The sequence below is a fragment of the Mauremys reevesii genome, linkage group 2 (assembly GCF_016161935.1).
Source record: "Mauremys reevesii isolate NIE-2019 linkage group 2, ASM1616193v1, whole genome shotgun sequence".
NCBI classification, from domain to species: Eukaryota; Metazoa; Chordata; order Testudines; family Geoemydidae; genus Mauremys; species Mauremys reevesii.
The window spans coordinates 258337800-258357979 of NC_052624.1; the positions used below are offsets into that span (position 1 = coordinate 258337800).

Here is a 20180-nt window from a genome sequence, read left to right on the forward strand (position 1 = left end):
CACCAGGATCAGATGGCATTCACCCAAGAGTTCTGAAAGAACTCAAATGTGAGATTGCGGAACTATTATCTACGGTTTGTAACCTGTCCTTTAAATCAGCTCCTGTACCCAATGACTGGAAGATAGCCAGTATTTAAATTTAATGCCAGTATTTAAAAAGGGTTCTAGAGGTGATCCCAGCAATTACAAACTGGTAAGTCTAACGCAGGGGGTAGGCAACCAAAGGCAGCACACAAGCTGATTTTCAGTGGCACTCACACTGCCCAGGTCCTGGCACCGGTCCGGGGGCTCTGCATTTTAATTTAATTTTAAATGAAACTTCTTAAACATTTTAAAAACCTTATTTACTTTACATACAACAATAGTTTAGTTATATATTATAGACTTATAGAAAGAAATCTTCTAAAAACATTAAAATATATTACTGGCATGCAAAACCTTAAATCAGAGTGAATAAATGAAGACTCAGCACACCACTTCTGAAAGGTTGCCGACCCCTGGTCTAACATCAGTACCGGGCAAATTAGTTGAAACAATAAAATTGTCAGACACATCGAAGAACATAAATTGTCGGGCAAAAGTCAACATGGTTTCTATAAAAGGAAATCATGTCCTACTAATCTATTAGAGTTCTTTGAAGGGGTCAACAAACATGTGGACAAGGGAGATCCAGTGGACATAGTATACTTACAGGTTTCAGAGTAGCAGCTGTGTTAGTCTGTATCCGCAAAAAGAACAGGAGTACTTGTGGCACCTTAGAGACTAACAAATTTATTTCAGCATGAGCTTTCGTGAGCTACAGCTCACTTCTTCGGATGCATAGAATGGAACACACAGACAGGAGATATTTATACATACAGAGAACATGAAAAGGTGGAAGTATGCATACCAACAGGAAGAGTCTAATCAATTGAGATGAGCTATCATCAGCAGGAGAAAAAAAACTTTTGAAGTGATAATTAAGATGACCCATAGAAGGTGTGAGGAGAACTTAACATAGGGAAATAGATTCAGTTAGTGTAATGACCCAACCATTCCCAGTCTCTGTTTAGGCCTGAGTTAATTGTGTCTAATTTGCATATTAATTCAAGTTCAGCAGTCTCTCTTTGGAGTCTGTTTTTGAAGTTTTTTTGTTGCAAAATTGCCACCTTCAAGTCTGTCACTGAGTGGTTAGAGAGGATGAAGTGTTCTCCCACTGGTTTTTTAATGTTATGATTCCTGATGTCAGATTTGTGTCCATTTATTCTTTTGCATAGAGACTGTCCGGTTTGGCCAATGTACATGGCAGAGGGGCATTGCTGGCACATGATGGTATATATCACGTTGGTAGATGTGCAGCTGAACGAGCCCATGATGGCGTGGCTGATGTGATTAGTATACTTAGATTTCCAGAAAGCCTTTGACAAGGTTTTTATGTAAAAGGCTCTTATGTAAATTAAGTTGTCATGGGATAAGACGGAACATCCTTTCATGGATTAAGAACTGGTTAAAAGACAGGGCACAAAGGGTAGGAATAAATGGTAAATATTCAGAATGGAGAGGGGTGACTAGTGATGTTCCCCAAAGGTCAGTCCTATTCAACTTATTCACAAATGATCTGGAGACAGGGGTAAACAGTGAGGTGGCAAAGTTTGCAGATGATACTAAACTGCTCAAGATAGTTAAGACCAAACCAGACTGTGAAGAACTTCAAAAAGAGCTCACAAAACTATGTGATTGGGCAACAAAATGGCAAATTAAATTTTATGTGGATAAATGTAAAGTAATGCACATTGGAAAAAATAACCCCAAATATACATAAAATATGATGGGGACTAATTTAGCTACAACTACTCAGGAAAGAGATCTTGTAGTCATCGTGGATAGTTCTCTGAAGACGTCCACACAGTGTGCAGTGGCAGTCAAAAAAGCAAATAGGATGTTAGGAATCATTAAAAAAGGGATAGAGAATAAGATGGATAATATCTTATTGCCCTTATATACATCTATGGTACACCCAGATCTTGAATACTGCATACAGATGTGGTCTCCTCATCTCAAAAAAGATATACTGCATTAGAAAAGGTTCAGAGAAGGGCAACTAAAATGATTAGGGGTTTGGAACGCGTCCCATATGAGGAGAGATTAAAGAGGCTACGCCTTTTCAGCTTGGAAAAGAGGAGACTGAGGGATATGATAGAGGTATATAAAATCATGAGTGCTGTGGAGAAAGTGAATAAGGAAAAGTTATTTACTTATTTCCATAATATAAGAACTAGGGGCCACCAAATGAAATGAATGGGCAGCAGGTTAAAAGAAATAAAAGGAAGTTCCTCTTCACATAGCACACAGTCAGCCTGTGGAACTCCTTGCCTGAGGAGGTTGTGAAGGCTAGGACTATAATAGGGTTTAAAGAGAACTAAACAAATTCATGGAGGTTAAGTTCATTAATGGCTATTAGCCAGGATGTTTGTCAGAGGGTGGAGATGGATGGCAGGAGAGAGATCGCTTGATCATTACCTGTTAGGTTCACTCCCTCTGGGGCGCCAGGATAGACAGGTTACTGGGCTGGATGGACATTTGGTCTGACCCAGTAAGGCCATTCTTATGTTCTTATCCATTTTTCAAACTAATATGCAAAACCTCAAGGTCGGTTATAGACCCCTTATAATATTGTTAAACTTGTCACAAACAGCAAATGCAGGGGAAGCAGGGGAAAGGTCATAAATCAACAATACTCTCCTTCTTGATATTCTGTCTTCCCAAGATTTCATAACTGTACCTTCTGGTTCTTATGTTTCTAGTTGTTCCATCAGTGTTTCTTTTTGTGGGTTTTCCAGGACTCCAAACTGTGTGTCTCTTGTCCAGAGTGATTGACTCACTACAATCTATTTCTGAGTGGGGCATCTAGACAACCAGCATAGTGGTGCTAAATGGAAAGTGGATGTGGCTGAGGCAGAGGACATGCCGATTCAATGCATCCTACTGCCAGCTAAGTTTATGTGGAACTCCCAAAAGAGATTATCTGTTATCCTGTGCTGACAATTCCATAGGTTGGTGGTAGTTGAATCAGCAGCATAGTAGTTCTCATTGCACAAGGCACACTCAAATTCCATACTAGATGAGAAAATCTACTGTGACACTTGGACATCATAGTGTTGAGTGTGGTGTGAAAACTTACATGTGCACCTATTTGCATAAACAAGTATAAATATAGTCCATGAATAATCAGATAACAGACTCCCCTGACATACACTAAACATATTTTTTCTGGAATTTAAAAAAGCATTTTTTAATCAATAAATGTTTCTAATCAGAGCTGATACTTGGATCATCAGGATCGAGCTAAAACAAGTGAATGGCAGTGAGGGGAAAATACGTGGCATTGTCATGAAAAAACTCCCCACAAATGTTTCTGAAACATCTTTATGGTGGGAAAATCTATACGTACTACAAGGATAAACTTTTTATTTATCTTTTTATTTAACTATTTCTTTCTTTTCTACTTTCTTGTTTGTTGGCTGTTGAACAAAGATACATTTGGAGAAAGGTAGATGATATGCTAATTAAGTTCTCTGAAATGTTTAACAAAACAAGTTTACATTGGTTCATGATGTTAACAGTACAGTGCAAGGACAGAAGTGACTTCTTTTTTCAATAAATCTATTAACTATTTGGTATATATTAAAAACACTTCTTCCACCAAATTTGCCATGCCTGATGTAGTATACGATGACATTCCACTCAAATCAATGAAATTTTCATGCAAAGCAACAGTTAGAAATGTGCTTCTTGATTTTTCAATGATAGCAAAAGGGGAAGGTGGGTGGTGTCAGGCATGGGTAAACAGGCATTATTTTATATTTGTGATAGACCCAGGCCAGTTGGGTACAGCAGAATAGCAGACGGCAGATATACTGGCCACTGGATTAACAGTTTTCTGTTCCCTGACTGACCAGAGCAGGGGCTGCTCCAGGCTAATGAGAACACCTGACTCTAATTAACCTGTAAAGAGTCAGGTGAGGCCATTCAGTTAATGTGACCACCTGACTCTAATTAAGGCCGTGCTGATACTATAAAAAGGGCTCACTCCAGTCAGGCAGGGGAGTCAGGGAGCCAGAGGAGAGGAAGTGCGGCTGAAGGGCTGGTTACTGAAGACACCCTAAAACCATCGTTAAAGGAGCCTTAAGGTAAGGGTGAAGAAGGGAGAAGCAGGAGAGCTGTGGGGAAGTGGCCCAGGGAAATGTAGCAACTCTGGCAGTGAAAGGTTGGCTGCCAACAACTGTTACCATTAGGGTCCCTGGGCTGGAACCCAGAGTAGAGGGCGGGCCCGGGTTCCCCCCAACCCACCACTACAGGAACATCTCCTGGAAGGGGAAGTCAGGTCCCTGTCAGGACAGGAGGCTGAACAGAGACTGTGGGAGTTCTCTCACCAACCTCCTTGCAGGCCTATGATGAAAAGAGCTCATCATAGACTGTAACCCTGGCCCTAGAGAAAGAAGGGCTACGTGGAGGGTCACAGTGAGCCACTGAGGCTAGCATAAACCGCCTAGAAGCACAGGACCCACAGGAGCAAGGTCAGTGCTCTACCACATATTATATATATATATAATACTAACTATGCTGTTTCCAAGTTAGCTGTCATTATTAACAGCCTGAGCCAAAACCCATTGACGTCAATGGAAGTCTTTCCTTTGATTTCAATGGGTTTTGGATGAGGCTGTCAAAGAGGAACTTCTAAATGCACTTGTGCAAAATAGATGTGAAAACATCTCTGTATGTGTAATCATGGAATCATATTCCTTAAACCAGTGGTTCTCACTACTTTCCATACTGGGACCACCTTACCATCTATCCAAGGGTCAAGTCAGAACCCTCTCCCATTTAACAATATGTAAAAGGAAGGATGGTGCTGACTCCTATGCCTTAGAACAGTGTTTCTCAAACTTTTCAGGTTGATGACTTCTTACTGCACTGTGTAGCTACATGTATCGGTGAAAGGCTTTGGTGGGGGGAGGCAGGGAAGAAAGGCTCTGGGAAAGTGCTTCTGGAGTCTCTCCCTGCAGTGGGGTAAGGCTCAAGCAGTGGGGAGCTGCCAGAGCCTTTCCCTGGTGCCCCCCACCCCATTCTGAAGCCTTTCTCAGTTGTGAGGAAAGGCTCCTGCAGCAGAGAGAAAGTGGGACATTACATTGCTAAAATTAGCAGTGTAGATGGAGGAGACTGCTTGGGCATGCAGAGAGCCATGTAGGGTACATATCCTAAGAATCTGACATGCCTTTATTCTACTCTCCTAAGCAGTGCCTCATTGTTTATGCTGGTATTTATACCTGTGCTGTGAGGCATACAATGTATGTACTCTACACGCCCCCCCGTAAATGTACGCATAGCCTTAGTCTTAACCAAGAGTTGCAGCATGCCTCATGCTTCTCTTGCCATGTGTTATATAATCTACTGGAAGAAATATAACACTTCATAACTAGAAATGAACCAAACAATCCCCAGATGTGAATATCCCAGAATTTTGGGAATTCAGGCCCAGATATCAATCTGGATTGAGGTGAGGATCCATCACTCTTTGCAACTGACAGATGCAGTTAAACTGCACCTGTAAGTGCTCAAGTAAACCAAATGCCACAAAAGAATAGTTATTTTTCCATCTCAAATTGTGATGGAGGGAAACACTGGTTAAAATTTGATAAAAACAGGACTTAATTTATGTTCCTGTGGCTCACACATCTTTATAAGATATATTATTGTCAATTAAATAACTGCCAGGGTTTCAAATAAATTAGCTCATTAAACTAAATTCACATAAACAGAGGTACTGTATGGTGTAGATAATATGTACAATTATTGTGAGTGGCAATATTGTTGAGTGTACTGTTATGGCAAAATAACCCAGTGTTAATCTTAAAATTTAAAATTTTACATAACATTCACAAAAATTGTACATTTTTATTGTGTGCCTGCTAAACAGTGAAAAAGATTGTGAGTTTATAAATTCTGTGAAAGGGTGCTACCCTACTTACTGATTAATGATTTTGTAAAATGTCCTTCTTTTGAAACTATAGCTCCCAAATACAACATATTTTTATCTTTAATATTATATGTATACTTTTAGCATTATGTTGAAGTTTGAGAGTTAATGGAACCAAATGATTAGTAAAATGTTAATTCAGTTATTTTTGTCAGCAGTTTAAATGTGGGATGTTATACTATGCATTAATGTTAGTGGCATTTCTAGTTAATCATAAATTTGATGATAATAAGCAGAGACCCTGTGAGAATTTTAACTAGATACCTTTGCTACACTGTTGAATAACTACAGAATTAATATTTTATATCACTGCTATTTGAAGATCATTCCTGTCATAGCTAGTAATTGTTATAGGTGGAAGTCTTTAACTTTATGGTTGAAATGTGATATGCGATCACATCTGTAACTGTAAAGATGTTATCTGTGTAAAGCCAACTTGTATATTATATTTTATTATTTACTAATTAAAACTGGTATACTAGCACAGCATTTTCAATCATGTTCCTAATGATCTAAATCATTATAGGCAGGACTGGTAACACCTACTAAAGTTGCTTGACAATTCCCATTACAAGAATCTGTTTTCAGTTGCCTAAAACATTGCTAGATATAAACTGTTTGGGCTGAAATTTTCCACATGGGATGTCTGCCTCATCCCGATTTTGTTTTTTTCCTGGAAAATTTCAGCCAAAATGATTTAACCATCTTCAAGAATGAAACTAAAGAAACATATATTTTGCCCATGTTAAAAGCTTCTGGTGACTTTTTTTTTTTTTGAGAAGCTCTAGTGCTCCCATCAATTAGATCAGGGATTTGAAATTTGTCAAGGGTCTGTGTCAGGGCTGTGCCTCTCGCTTTTGCCATTGCCAAGTATATGTATATATTAGGCACCTAAACAAATACATAAAAAGACCAGATGTTTTCAGACTGCTTCCATTGCAATCAATGTTGTACAAACTATGGCCTCGATCCTGCAAGTTACTCTGCATGGCTGGACCCCTAATGAAGTTGTCACAGGATCCATTTACCACGAGGCTGCTCCTTGTGGCTGGGTCTGGGCATTAGCTCCACTCAGGTCTGATGTCCTCCTTTCTGACCCTGTCCCTCCTCAATCTCCAGGACTCACAGTGCTCCCTATTTGTGGCTCAGCCCTCGGGCCAGGTCACTGAATAGTCCTCCCTTTCCAGGTGCATTTAAATACAGGCATAAGCGGGTATACATCTAGGAACAATAAATGCAGGCCATACCTAAAGAATGGGGAACTGTATCCAGGAAAGCAGTTAATGAAAAGGAGTCGTAGGGGACAAGGAACTCAACATGAGCTCCAGAGTGATTCTATGGCAAAAAGGTCTAATGTGATTCTTGGATGTATAAATAGGGGAACAGAGAACAGGAGTAGGGAGGTGCTATTACTTCTGTATATGGCATTGATGAGACCAATACTGGAATACTGCATACAGTCTGGTGTCCACAGCCTCCCTTGGAAAGCTATTCCAGTACATCACTATCATTATAGTTAGAAATCATTTCCTAATATCCAACATAAATCTCCCTTGCTGCAGATGAATTCAATTTCTTCTTGTCTTTCCTTCCGTGGATGCAGAAAACAATTGATCATCACAATGTATTACAGAATCATATTAGCCCCCTCCCTCTTTTTTTTGCAACAGCATCAAATTGTGACTCACATTCAATTTATGATCCACAATAACACCCAAATCTTTTTCAGTAGTACTATTGACTAGCTGTATATTCTCTATTTTTTAGATATGCATTTGATTTTTTTCCTTCCTAATTATAGTACTTTGCACTTATCTTTATTGAACTTCATCTTATTGGTTTCACACCTATTCTTCAATTTATCAAGGTCCTTTTGCATTCTAATTCTGTCCTCCAAAGTGCTTACTGTCCCTCTAATTTGCTGACATTTCCAAATTTTAGAAGCATACTCTTCACTCCACTATCCTAGTCATTAATGAAAATATTGACTAATACCAGACCCAGGACAGACCCCTGTAGAATCCCACTAGTTACATCCTCCCAGTTAGACAGTGAATTATTAACAACTATTTTTGAGTATGTTTTTTCCATCATTTGTGGAAAATTACTTTACAGTAATTTCACCTAGACCACATTTCCCGAGTTTGCTTCTGAGAATGAGGTGGGAATGTGTCAAAAGCTTTCCTAAAATCAAGAAGTTTCACATCTACTCCTCCCCCTCCCATCCACTACTCCAGTAACCCTGTCAAAGAAGGAAATTAGGTTGGTTTGACATGATTTGCTCTTGACAAATTCACACTGACTATTATTTATTACCCAATTATCCCCCAGGTACTTACAAATTGATTGTTTTTTTAATTTCTTCCAGTACCTTTCCAGTATTGTAGTTTGGCCGACTAGGCTATAATTCCTCAGGTCCGCTTTGTTCTCCTTTTTGAAGATAGATACTCTGGATTGGAGAATGCAACATAGTGGAGAAAGGCAGAAAAAGAACTTGTCACTGGAAATTGAAGCCAGACAAATTCAAAGGAGAAATAAGGCACAATATTTTACCAGTGTGGGTGATTAAGCACTGGAACAAACGACCAAGGGAACTGGTCCATTTTCCATTTCTAGATGTCTTTGTATCAAGACTAGATGCCATTCTGGAAGTTACACTTTAGTGAAAAACAAGTTTTTGTACTTATATGGGGTAACAGAGGAAAATCCAAAGGCCCTGTAATATACAGGAGGTCAGATTACATGATTTAATAGCCCCTAGTGGCTTTAAACTCTATGGATCTATGAAGAGCCACTTGCAGTATTTGAAGCTATACCATTTTCTATACATACATGACTATAATAAATAAGCATTAAAATAAGATAGATATAGTATAGTGTGCTGAATGCTGCTAATGTAACATTTTGTGCAAAGATTTTGTTACGCCGCAGATTAGAAAAGATCAGTGCTAAGGTTTTAAGTAGGTCTGTCAAGCGATTAAAAAAATTAATTGTGATTAATTGCGCTGTTAAACAATAATAGAATACCATTTATTTAAATATTTTTGGATGTTTTCTACATTTTCAAATATGTAGATTTCTATTACAACACAGAATACAAAGTGTACAGTGCTCACTTTATATTTATTTTTTATTACAAATACTTGCACTGTAAAAAAAAGTATTTTTCAATTCACCTAATACAGTACTGTAGTGCAATTTCTTTATCATGAAAGTTGAACTTCCAAATGTAGAATCCTGTACAAAAATAACTGCATTCAAAAATAAAACAATGTGAAACTTTAGAGCCTACAAGTCCACTCAGTCCTACTTAGCTAATGCTGCCCAATTCTTGTTTATAATGTCACCTGAAAGTGAGAACAGGTGTTCGCATGACACTGTTGTAGCCGATGTCACAAGATATTTATGTGCCAGATGTGCTAAAGATTCATGTGTCCCTTCATTCTTCAACCACCATTCCAGAGGACATGCGTCCATGCTGATGACGGGTGCGGCTTGATAACGGTCCAAAGCAGTGTGGACTGATGCATGTTTATTTTCATCATCTGAGTCAAATGCCACCAACAGAAGGTTGATTTTCTTTTTTGGTGGTTTGGGTTCTGTAGTTTCTGCATCAGAATGTTGCTCTTTTAAGACTTCTGAAAGCATGCTGCACACCTCATCCCCCTCAGATTTTGTATGGCACTTCAGATTCTTAAACCTTGGGTCGAGTGCTGTAGCTATTTTTAGAACTCTCACATTGCTACCTTTTTTGCGTTTGTCAAATCTGCTGTGAAAGTGTTCTTAAAACGAACATGTGCTGGGTCATCATCCAAGGCTGCTATAACATGAAATATATGGCAGAATGCAAGTAAAGAAGAACAGGAGACACACAATTCTCCCCCAAAATGTAATTAACACATTGGTTTTTTTTTAACAAGCATCATTAGCATGGAAGCATGTCCTCTGGAATGGTGGCCAAAGCATGAAGGGGTATATGAATGTTTGGCATATCTGGCAAATAATACCTTGCACCACTGACTACAAAAGTCCATGTGAATGCCTGTTCTCACTTTCAGGTGACGTAAATAAGAAGCAGGCAACATTATCACCCATAAATGTAAAGAAGCTTGTTTGTCATAGCGATTGGCTGAACAAGAAAAATCCTACATTTGTAAGTTACACTTTCACGATAAAGAGATTGCACTATGGTACTTGTATGAAGTGAATTGAAAAATACTATTTCTTTTATCATTTTTACAGTGCAAATATTTGTAATAAAAATAATATAAAGTGAGCACTGTTCATTTTGTATTCTGAGTTGTAATAGAATTCAATATACAAAATTTGCTAGTTTCCTGTTTACCCGTTAACTCATTTCTCGACCCCTTTTATTTAAAACATCCAATCTCTTCTGTCTCTTTTCCTAATCTCGTTCTCTCCCTCTCTCCCTCTCCTATCTCCTCCTCTGCCCCCCCTCTCCCTAATCCTCCCCGGCCCCTCCGCCCCCCCGGCTCGCCCCCCCGCCCCTGGCCTCCCGCCGCCCCGCTCGGCCCCCCGCGCGCCCCCCCCCCCCCCCCCCCCCCCCCGCGGCCCCCCCCCCCCCCCCCCCCCGCCCCCCCCCCCCCCCCCCCCCCCGCCCCCCCCGCCCCCCCCCCCCCCCCCCCCCCCCGCCACCCCCGGCCACCCGGGCCCCGCCCCCCCCCCCCCCCGCCCCCCCCTCGCCGCCCCCGCCCCCCCCCCGCGCCCCCGCCCCCGCCCCCCCCCCGCCCCGCCCCGCTCCCCCCCCTCCCCCCAGCCCCCCCCCCCCGCCCCCCTGGCCCCGCCCCCCCCCCCGCCCGCCGCCGCCCCCGCCCCCCCTGCCCCCCCCCGGGCCCGCCCCGCCCCCCCGCCCGCCCCCCCCCCCCCCCCCGCCCCGCGCCCCGCCCCGCCCGCCCCCGCGCGCCGCCGGCCCCCGCCCGCCCGCCCCGCCGCCCGCGCCCCCGCCGCCCCGCCCGCCCGCCCGCGCCCCGCCGCCCGCCGCCGCGCCCGCCGCGCCCCGCCCCGCCGCCCCGCCCCCCCGCGCCCCCCCCCGCCCCCCCCCCGCCCCCGCCGCGCCCCGCCGCCCGCCCCCCGCCCGCCCCGCGCTGCCGCGCCCGCGCGCGCCCCGCCCCGCCCGCCCCGCCCCGCCCCGGCCCCCGCCCCGCCCCCGCAAAAAAGCAAAAAGCATTTTTTTTTTTTAAACAAAAAAAAAACCACCATATATACATGATACTTTTCAGTCAGAAGTCAGTCATGAAAAAAAATTTTATTTTTTTGATTTGGTTTTGTTTTTAAAAAAAAAAACATCACATACGTTTTTTTTTTTTTTTTTTTTTTTTTTTTTCTTTTCTTTTTGTTTGTGTTGTTAAAAAATATAAATAAGTTTTGAATCGGAATCGGTTTGGGTTGTATACTATGTAACAAAAAAAAAAAAAAAAACAAAAAAAAAAATGGAAGAAAAAGAGAAATGAGAAAAAAGCCAAAGATACAGACATGTACATATTCTTTTTACTATATATATGTAAAAATCTTGCTGTTATTTGGGTGCACATATTTTTTTTGTTGTGTATGTAATATGTACATTTTATAGCATGCCCGATCTTCATCAAAACAAATCGCAAAACGCTGTTGTGTAAAAACCTCCAAAACATGTGCATGTACATTCTCATTTATTACATGTTAATGTATTGCCGCCATATTGTTTTTTGTTTATCTCGATCATCGGTTATCTCGACGCTTTTTGGCAAACCCCTAGGCCAGCGACATAACAGGGTTCAACTGTATTTGAAAAACATCCAAAATATTTGATACATTTCAATTGGTATTCTATTGTTTAACCGTGTGATTAATCACAATTAATGTTTTTAATCACGATAATTTTTTTGAGTTAATCACCTGAGTTAACTGCGATTAATTGACAACCCTAATTTTAAGACATTTTTTTAGTCTCATGTGTATATGTCAAGAATCAGCGGGGTAGCCATGTTAGTCTGAATCTGTAAAAAGTGACAAAGAGTCCTGTGGCACCTTATTGACTAACAGAAGTATTGGAGCATAAGCTTTCGTGGGTGAATACCCACTTCATTAGATGCATGTGTGTATGTTTCATTGCAGGTATTAGCAGGGGTGACATATAAAGAGAGTGTGGGTTATGATGGAACCACTTCATCTTTTTACTTTCTTTTTAGGGTGGTAATAGATTTAAAATGAACTCTTACAACCTTAGCTGTAAGATTACATTTTTTGTGTGGTTGGGATTGTATAAGAAAGGTTGTATTATCACTTTCATTAGTAATCCCCTTTTATGAATTTAGAACTCAGTTCTGAAAAGAGATTCTAGGCTGAAACTTGCCATCCAAGTTTCAGCTATGAGCACAATTTTTTCTTTCTAAGATATCTGATAAACATCTGTTTAATTATTTGAGTTTTGCCTGGATGGAAAAGAATTAGTGGTGTATAAGTTTCAGTCAGTCTTTGGTGTTTTCATAACTTATGAACAAATTCAATTAAAATAAATATATAGTATTTGCCAAGTAATTTGTACAGCTATTGTATACTGACACAGATCAGTTAATTCAATATATGGTTCAACTGATCAGATTTTAAAATAATGTAGTGCTCAGCATACAGTACATAATTTCTGGCAGGTTTCACTATATTTTTACTGTGGATACCTGGTAGTTTTATTTACAGAGGACAAGATTTTCAGAAGTGACTAATGATTTAGGTTGTTTCAATGCTGAAGGGCTGAAGTTGACACCTTAAGAGTTATGGGTACTCCCCACCCAGAGGTCTGGGTACTCCCAGCTGATACTCAGCACTTTATGGAAATAAGGTCTCTTTTTGGTGTCTACATTTGGTCATCCAAAATCACTAGCCCCAGTATTTGTCAGAAGTGAAACGTATGGGTGTATGGACTCAGACTCCATTCACCCCTTGCCTAATAGTGGATAATTTACAGGAAAAAAGTAATGAGGGAGTATTTCCTCCATTGGAGTGGTTTGTACCTCCAATGATGAACACAGGGAAAAATCCTTGTATTTCTCCAAGCACAAGGACTGCTACAGTCCCTAGTCTTTCCTTGGGGTGCAGAGAAGGCAAAGATCCTTAGGTCTTCCCTTTCCCCGGACAACCTGACCCTGTATCTTCAAGAATTATTAACATCTTAGGTGAGCTCTCAGTTGAGGGCATATCTTTGTGGTAGGTACGACGCTTGGGGCAGATGAACTCCAGCCGCTGAAGAGACCAGACCTGTACCAACCTTCCACTGTAATAATAAGTATTAAATACATAGTTTATAATATGCAGTGTTACTGCAGCCATGTTGATCCCAATATAGTAGAGACAGAAGATGAGTGAAGTAATTTCTTGTATTGGACCAACTTCTGTTGGCGAGAGAGAGAGACAGGCTTTTGAGCTTTATAAAAGTAATTTGTGCAAACTCTCTCTACTGACTTTCACAGCCTTAATAAGCCTGACAGCCATCGCTTTGATAAGAAGGCAAATGACATTTTTTCTTCTGGCATGTGCAAACCCATTGCCCTGGAGCGTGCAAGGTAATAATTTCATTCTTGGGCAGCAGGAACAGTGAAAGAAGCAGCAATGGTAGCAGGGGGCAGACTGGATTCCATTGGAGCACATCTGCTTTAGGAGACCATTATGGGAATATATTAGCCTGCAAGAGCCAGAAAAGGCATTCTGTAGAGGAAGTTATAGGATCTATTTAAAGATTAATTTTTTTATTTGCTTCTCTTTGTGAGGTTTAATGAATTTTACAGGCAGAAGTTAGAAATGAATTAATATTTTGCTTGTCCAATAACACATAATGAACTTTATTTTTTTCCTTAATGATCAAATACTACTTAACAGTTTCATTCATTGTTATTAGCAGTACAATGACTAGCTAATCTGACTTGTATTTCATCTTTGTAAAAGAAAAACACATGGGTCAGCTATCCATTTTTCTCAAGGAAAGCCAGTTCACCAAGTTTTAGGCTCCTGCACCCAGGGCCGGATTAAGGCAGGGGCTATAGGGGCTGCAGCCCAGGGTCCTGGCTCAAGGCAGGTAGCAATCTCCAGCTCCAGGCTGCTAAATGTCTCATGGCGCAGCAGGGTGCTCAGGCAGGCTGCTAGCACATCTCTGCAGTTCCCATTGGCCAGTTTCTATGGGGGTGGTGCTTGCGGGCACGGGCAGAACACAGAGACAAGCTGTTCCCCTCCCATCAGGGGCTACAGAGATGTGCTAGGGGCCAGCCACTTTCTGGAGCAGTGTGGGGCTATGCTGCTGGCTGGGAGCCGCCTGTGGTAAGCTCCTCCCAGCCAGAGCCTGCACCTCGCACCCCCTTCTTTACCCTAACTCCTTACCCCAGATCAGAATCCCCCTCTTGCACACAAACTCCCTCCCAGACCCTGCAACCCCTCCTGTACCCCAATCCTCTGCCCCGGGCCCCCTCCTGCACCAAACTCCATCCAGGAAAAAGACTTGTATACAGGGGCCCCACAAAATCTAATAGCCCTGGGCCCATAGGAGCATTAATCTCGCCTTGCCTGCATCCACAAATAATGCTACTTATGCAAGTACATAAACTAATACATTATGTGTAAAATTTGCTTGGGGAACAGAAAGCTGTACTCCTACCATTTCCAGCTTGTAGATCCTATCAGAGCTCTCAAAACTAAGTAGAGGTTTTCTTGGCTAGTACTCTAATGGGATACAGCTATGGAAAATCCATTGTGCTTCAAAAACTGAGGCTAAAAATAGAGGATCTAAGTGTTCTTTTGTCCAGTTCAGCACAAAATCCAGGATTCCTGTAGGATGTTAGCTCAGTCTTTCAGATGAGAGGTAAAACTAAGGCCATGACTACACCTGGGTGAATAACAGATTATTCAGGTTACTGGCCATTCTGAAAAATTGGAAAAAAAAATCACTCCAGATTGAATGAAACATTTCACTCAACCCAAAACAAATACAATTTCATTTAGATTTTCAGCTGTTCTTGTTTTGTTCATTACAGTTTTAAACAACATTTAAGTAAAAAAAAATCAAAACAAAAAGTCATTTCAAATAGAAAACTTAATTTTTTTGTTTTTAAAAATGTCAACTGGTTCATTTAACTTTTTTATAGTTTTTATTATTTAAAAAATTGGTATAATCAACAAAAATTCAGAAAAGTTTTCAGTGTCATAAAATTTGGGTTTTTTTTTCCCGAAGAAAGTTTTGGTTGATAAATTTCGCCCAGCTCTAGTCATGACACAATTACGAACCCACTTTAAGAATAAAGCCATTAATTCCAGTGCAGTGCAAGTTCCACTTCAGTTGATTACATTCTGGCTGCCTGCAGTTTCAGTTGGATATGGAAACTTAATAGACTGGAAGTTAAAACAGCTCGTTTATCTTATGGTGAAATTCACCTTGTTATTGTGCAGGACTATGTAAATTATCTCTGACTCACATATGGCTCATAGGGGGCTGCATGGTGAGAGCTGTGAGACTGCCTCCTATCCCTTTGTACACTGCAGAAGCGGGTGTGATAGAATCAGGGCCACAGGATGCATGATTACATGGACCACTGAACCTCATGCCCTGAGAAAGTGGCATGGAAGTTCTGGGGCTGCTACCAGATGCCAGATTTTGGAGGGTGGAGGAGAAGGAAACATTGCAAGATCTGGGTTCAGAAGGGATTAAGTAGGCAATTGTTGATATACAAAAAAAGACAACTCTCATTATATCCAGAGAGAAGAGGCACTACATGCATTTCAACTGAGAATTGGGTCCTTATTTTGAAAATTAATCATTTCCCTTAATACAGTGCTTTGGAAAGTGTTAATCCCATCCAAATTAACAATTTGCTAATACTGATATTATAAACTAACAATTGCATGCATTGTCTCCATGAGAGTATCTAGACATGAATTTTTGTGAGTGAACATAAGCCATTGTGTTAATTAGCTTCATTTAGGAATCACCACTTTAGCTCTGTTAATTAGTTTGCCTAATTAGGATAGAGAATAATTATTGTTGTTGCAGCAGCACAATTCACATAACTCAAGTTAAGATCATTTTGAGTTGTTGTTGTTTTTCCTAGAGTGGCTGGGTTTTTTAGGCAATTCATCCCATGCTAAAAAACCTGACTTTGAAGTGTATCTGGTACAAAGATGTCTGTGTCCAATGTGACCACTCTGGACAGCACTTTCAATTCCGATGCACTAGCCAGGTACAATAGCACAGGTGACCATGCAGTCCCAGAATTGCAAACAAGCTCCAGCATGGAGCAAACGGGAGACACTGGATCTGATTGCTCTATGGATAGAAGAATCTGTGCAGACAGAACTCCGATCAAAAGAAGAAATGCTAATATATATATGCCAAAATTGCAAAGGGCTTGGCGGAGAGAAGCTACACCAGGGACACACAGCAGAGCTGCGTGAAAGTTAAGGAGCTCAGGCAAACCTACCACAAGACAAAGGAGGCAAACGCCCACTCCAGGTCAGAGTCCCATACATGCCACTTCTATGATCAGCTGCATGCCATTCTAGGGGGGACATTTAATGAGCTTTTAAATGTCCAAATGCACATTCTACCACCATTCTACACTTGCTCAGCCTATAGTTGAACTGCTCCTTACTATTGTCCAGGCTGCCTGTGTATGGCTTCATGAGCCATGGGACCGAGGGTAGGCTGGGTCTCCAAGGATAACTATTGGCATTTCAAGATCCCCAAAGGTAATTTTCTGGTCTGAGAAATAAGTCCCTTCTGCAGCTGTTTGAACAGCCCAGAGTTCCTAAAGATGCGAGCATCATGCACCTTTCCCGGCCATCCCACACTGATGTCAGTGAAACGTCCCTTGTGATCCACCAGTGCTTGCAGCACCATTGAGAAGTACCCCTTGTGGTTTATGTACTGGTTGGCAAGATGGTCCAATGCCAAGATAGGGATATGCACTCCATCTATCTCCCCACCACTCTTAGGGAATCCCATTGCAGCAAAGCCATCCACTATGACCTGCACATTTCCCAGAGTCACTAATCTTGCTAGCAGAAGGTCAGTGATTACCTTGGATATTTGGATCACAGCAGCCCCCACAGTAGATTTGCCCACTCTGAATTGATTCCCTACTGACCGGTAGCAGTTAGGCATTGCAAGCTTCCACAAGCCTATCCCCATTTGCTTCTTAACTGTCAGGGCATGTCTCATATTGGTATTCTTGCACTTCAGGGCAGGGGAAAAGCAACTCACAGAATTCCATGAAAGTGGCTTACACATGCGAAAGTTTCTCAGCCACTGGGAATCATCCCATACCTGCAACACTATGTGGTCCCACCAATCTGTGCTTGTTTGCTGGGCCCAGAATCAGCGTTCCACTCTATCAGCCTGCGCCACTGCCACCATGATGTCACAATTGCCACATCCTGTGCTTTCAGGAAAGTCTGTGTCCCTGTCCTCCTCGCAATCGTCCTTGTGCTGGCATCTCCTATCCAGGTTCTGCACATACTGCAGGATAACGCGCAAGGTGTTTACAATGCTCACAACAGTAGTGGTGAGCTGAGAGGGCTCCATACTTGCCGTGCTATGGTGTCTGCACGAATAACCCAGGAAAAAAGGCGCAAAACGACTGTTTGCCATTGCTTTCAAGGAGGGAGGGAGGGCGGGCGGGAAGAGTGATGACATGTACCCAAAACTACCTGTGACAATATTTTTGCCCCATCAGGCATTGGGAGCTTAACCCAGAATTCCAATGGGCAGCGGGGACTGTGGGATAGCTACCCACAGTGTACCGCTCCGTGAGTCAATGCTAGCCATGGTATTGAGGACGCACTCCGCCGACCTATTGCGCTTAGTGGGGACATACATGATCAACTGTATAAAATCGCTTTCTAAAGATTGACTTCTATAAAATCAACCTAATTTTGCAGTGTAGACACGCTAAGTTATTGCTCCTAACAGGGCCCAGTAAGTTGAGAAGTGCTGATATTCCTGCATGTACTCTGGAACTGCCAGCGGGATGATAACACACACGTTTCTGGGAGGATGTTCCTTTCTTTGTGAAACTAACCAAAATGTTAATGTTAACACATTCAGATAATGTACCAAACTATTGCATCTTACCTGAAAAAAGAGAAGATGCAATGCAATGATGACAAAATGAACTCATCAACCCAATGTCACATAAGAGGTTGTTTTATTTAACCCAAACCATTTTTTTTTCAGCTGGAGCTCTCTCTGCAGTCCCCTGAGCTCTATTGGCTCAGCTTCCCAAGCTTATAGTGGAACTGTGAAGCCATGAGAAGCTGCCTGATGTACTAGCTTTAAAGCACACCTCAGCATGCATTCTTCTGCTGGGTACTCTGGCTGGGATATTACACCAGAAGAATTCTCATTCCCTGTCAGAAACAGAGAAACTAAGGTTACCACTTCCAATGACTGCGAAGGGAAGAAGAGGAGGGGAGAGACAAATGTAAATGGCATTAACAAAAAATAGATTCAACTTGGCTGTGTTAGCAGTAACTCAAAGTCCCTATGCTGCATTTATTTTAGTCAGTAGGCAGTTTGATTTGCCAAATGCTAGCTTAGTTGTCTATTTTACAGAGTAAGGATTAGTGTCTTACTACAATTAGGAAGGATTGTTGCAGTAATGGGAATAAAGGCAAATCATTTTTTTTAACCAGACTGAGTATTAGGGAATGTATCTGCCTGTGGCAGTACCTGAGGTTCCATTATTAGAGGTGTTCAGAAACAGAATGAATGAATTTCTAGGATTAGTGTAGTCATGAAAATCCTGTGTTTTGGCAGGGGCTTGGATTAGATCTGAGAAGTCCTCTTGTAAAACCAGCTAATTGTGATTCCATGTGACTGTCAGGAGGGTAGAGCTGGAATGGAATAGGGGATTTTACTATTGAAGATATGAGGAGTTTGGGACTATGTAAGGAATGAAAAAGAGGATCAGGCTTTTAGGCCAGAACTCTGAGACAAAGCAATCTGGATAGAGGAGGGCAGTGTTTTGGAGGTGAAGCAAGCATGAGGAGCAATGAGGGATGACTCAAGGGAAGAAACTTCATTCCCTCTTCCTGGCCTAGAACGCTGTCAGTTTAAAAAAATATCAACTTGTGCTCAGTGCCAAATTACTATGCTGATGCAAGCTGCCTGACTCCCAGGACATAGTAACCATCAAACAAGGCCAGATAGGCACCCCAAAAAACTCTTTTTTTCTCTTCCTGCTCCCAATTCACAGAACCTTTGGAAAGCAAAGAACCATAAAGAATGTAGCCACAGCTGAGTTGCCCCAAGTGAAACCGTGGAGCCAACAATGGGACACTTGGATCAATTTAGCCTCCCAGAGAAGTTTTAAAATAACATATTTCTAGTAACCTCTGATTGAGGGTTCTGGACCAGCCATTTGCCATCAGCCAAAACTTAAAAAAATGGATTTTTCTAAGCCATAGCAAACTACGCTGACAGGAACATTAGTGAGAGACTCCAGTTTCCTGCATAGACTGGAATGGAGAAAGAGAACCTGTACACTAGGGAAATGGTGCTGCTGATCAGAAGTGCCATTATGGGAATCACTGTGCTGAAGTCTGTGCCAAATCTGGTGCTACAATTTGGTCAAAAACCAGGCAAGCCATCCCATGTTACGCAAACCAACCATAGAAAAAAGGGAACAGGATTCATGACCCAGCTGCTGAAATGCCTCCTGGAGATTAAAAACCAGATTCCTTTATCCCATTATCAAGAATATCAAAGGAATTTTTAAGTGAGCTAGGCAAGAACAAAGCAAAGGCCAATACCAGAGCCAGGAGGTGGATGCACTGATAAGCTGTAAAACATGGGAACCATTAAGGAAACTTGAAACCTCGAATGTCTCTGTAATGTTTATTATACATATATCGCAGAGCTAGCTATTCACAACACTTCCCTTTTCTAGGCTGGAACTAAAAGATTTTTATTTATTGTAATGAAAATGTTAGAAAGGGGAGAGGTGAATGACTGGAAACGTTGAAAGCGATAGAGGAAAATCTATATTTGTCCTATACAATGGTCAATAGAGAAAATTCCTTCCTAGTATGTTCATTCCAAAGGAGTACCCTGAAAGCATTAGAGTAGCTGAAATAATATTAGTATTAACAGCCAGTTGGGTCACCTGCAGGGAGTGTCCCTATGGTATTT

General features: G+C 41.7%; 1 long non-coding RNA gene across 2 annotated transcripts in view; it reads left to right on the forward strand.

Annotated features, from left to right (window-relative positions):
- The window catches only part of LOC120398786, a 94715-nt gene that overhangs the window by 58624 nt on the left and 15911 nt on the right, over positions 1–20180 (forward strand). The window contains exon 3 of one of the 2 annotated variants that reach the window (XR_005594703.1): positions 18225–18338. The exons of the other annotated variant lie outside the window; for it this stretch is intronic. This is a non-coding gene — a long non-coding RNA (uncharacterized LOC120398786). Of the gene's footprint in view, positions 1–18224; positions 18339–20180 lie in introns of those variants that run through there. 2 annotated transcript variants of the gene reach the window in all.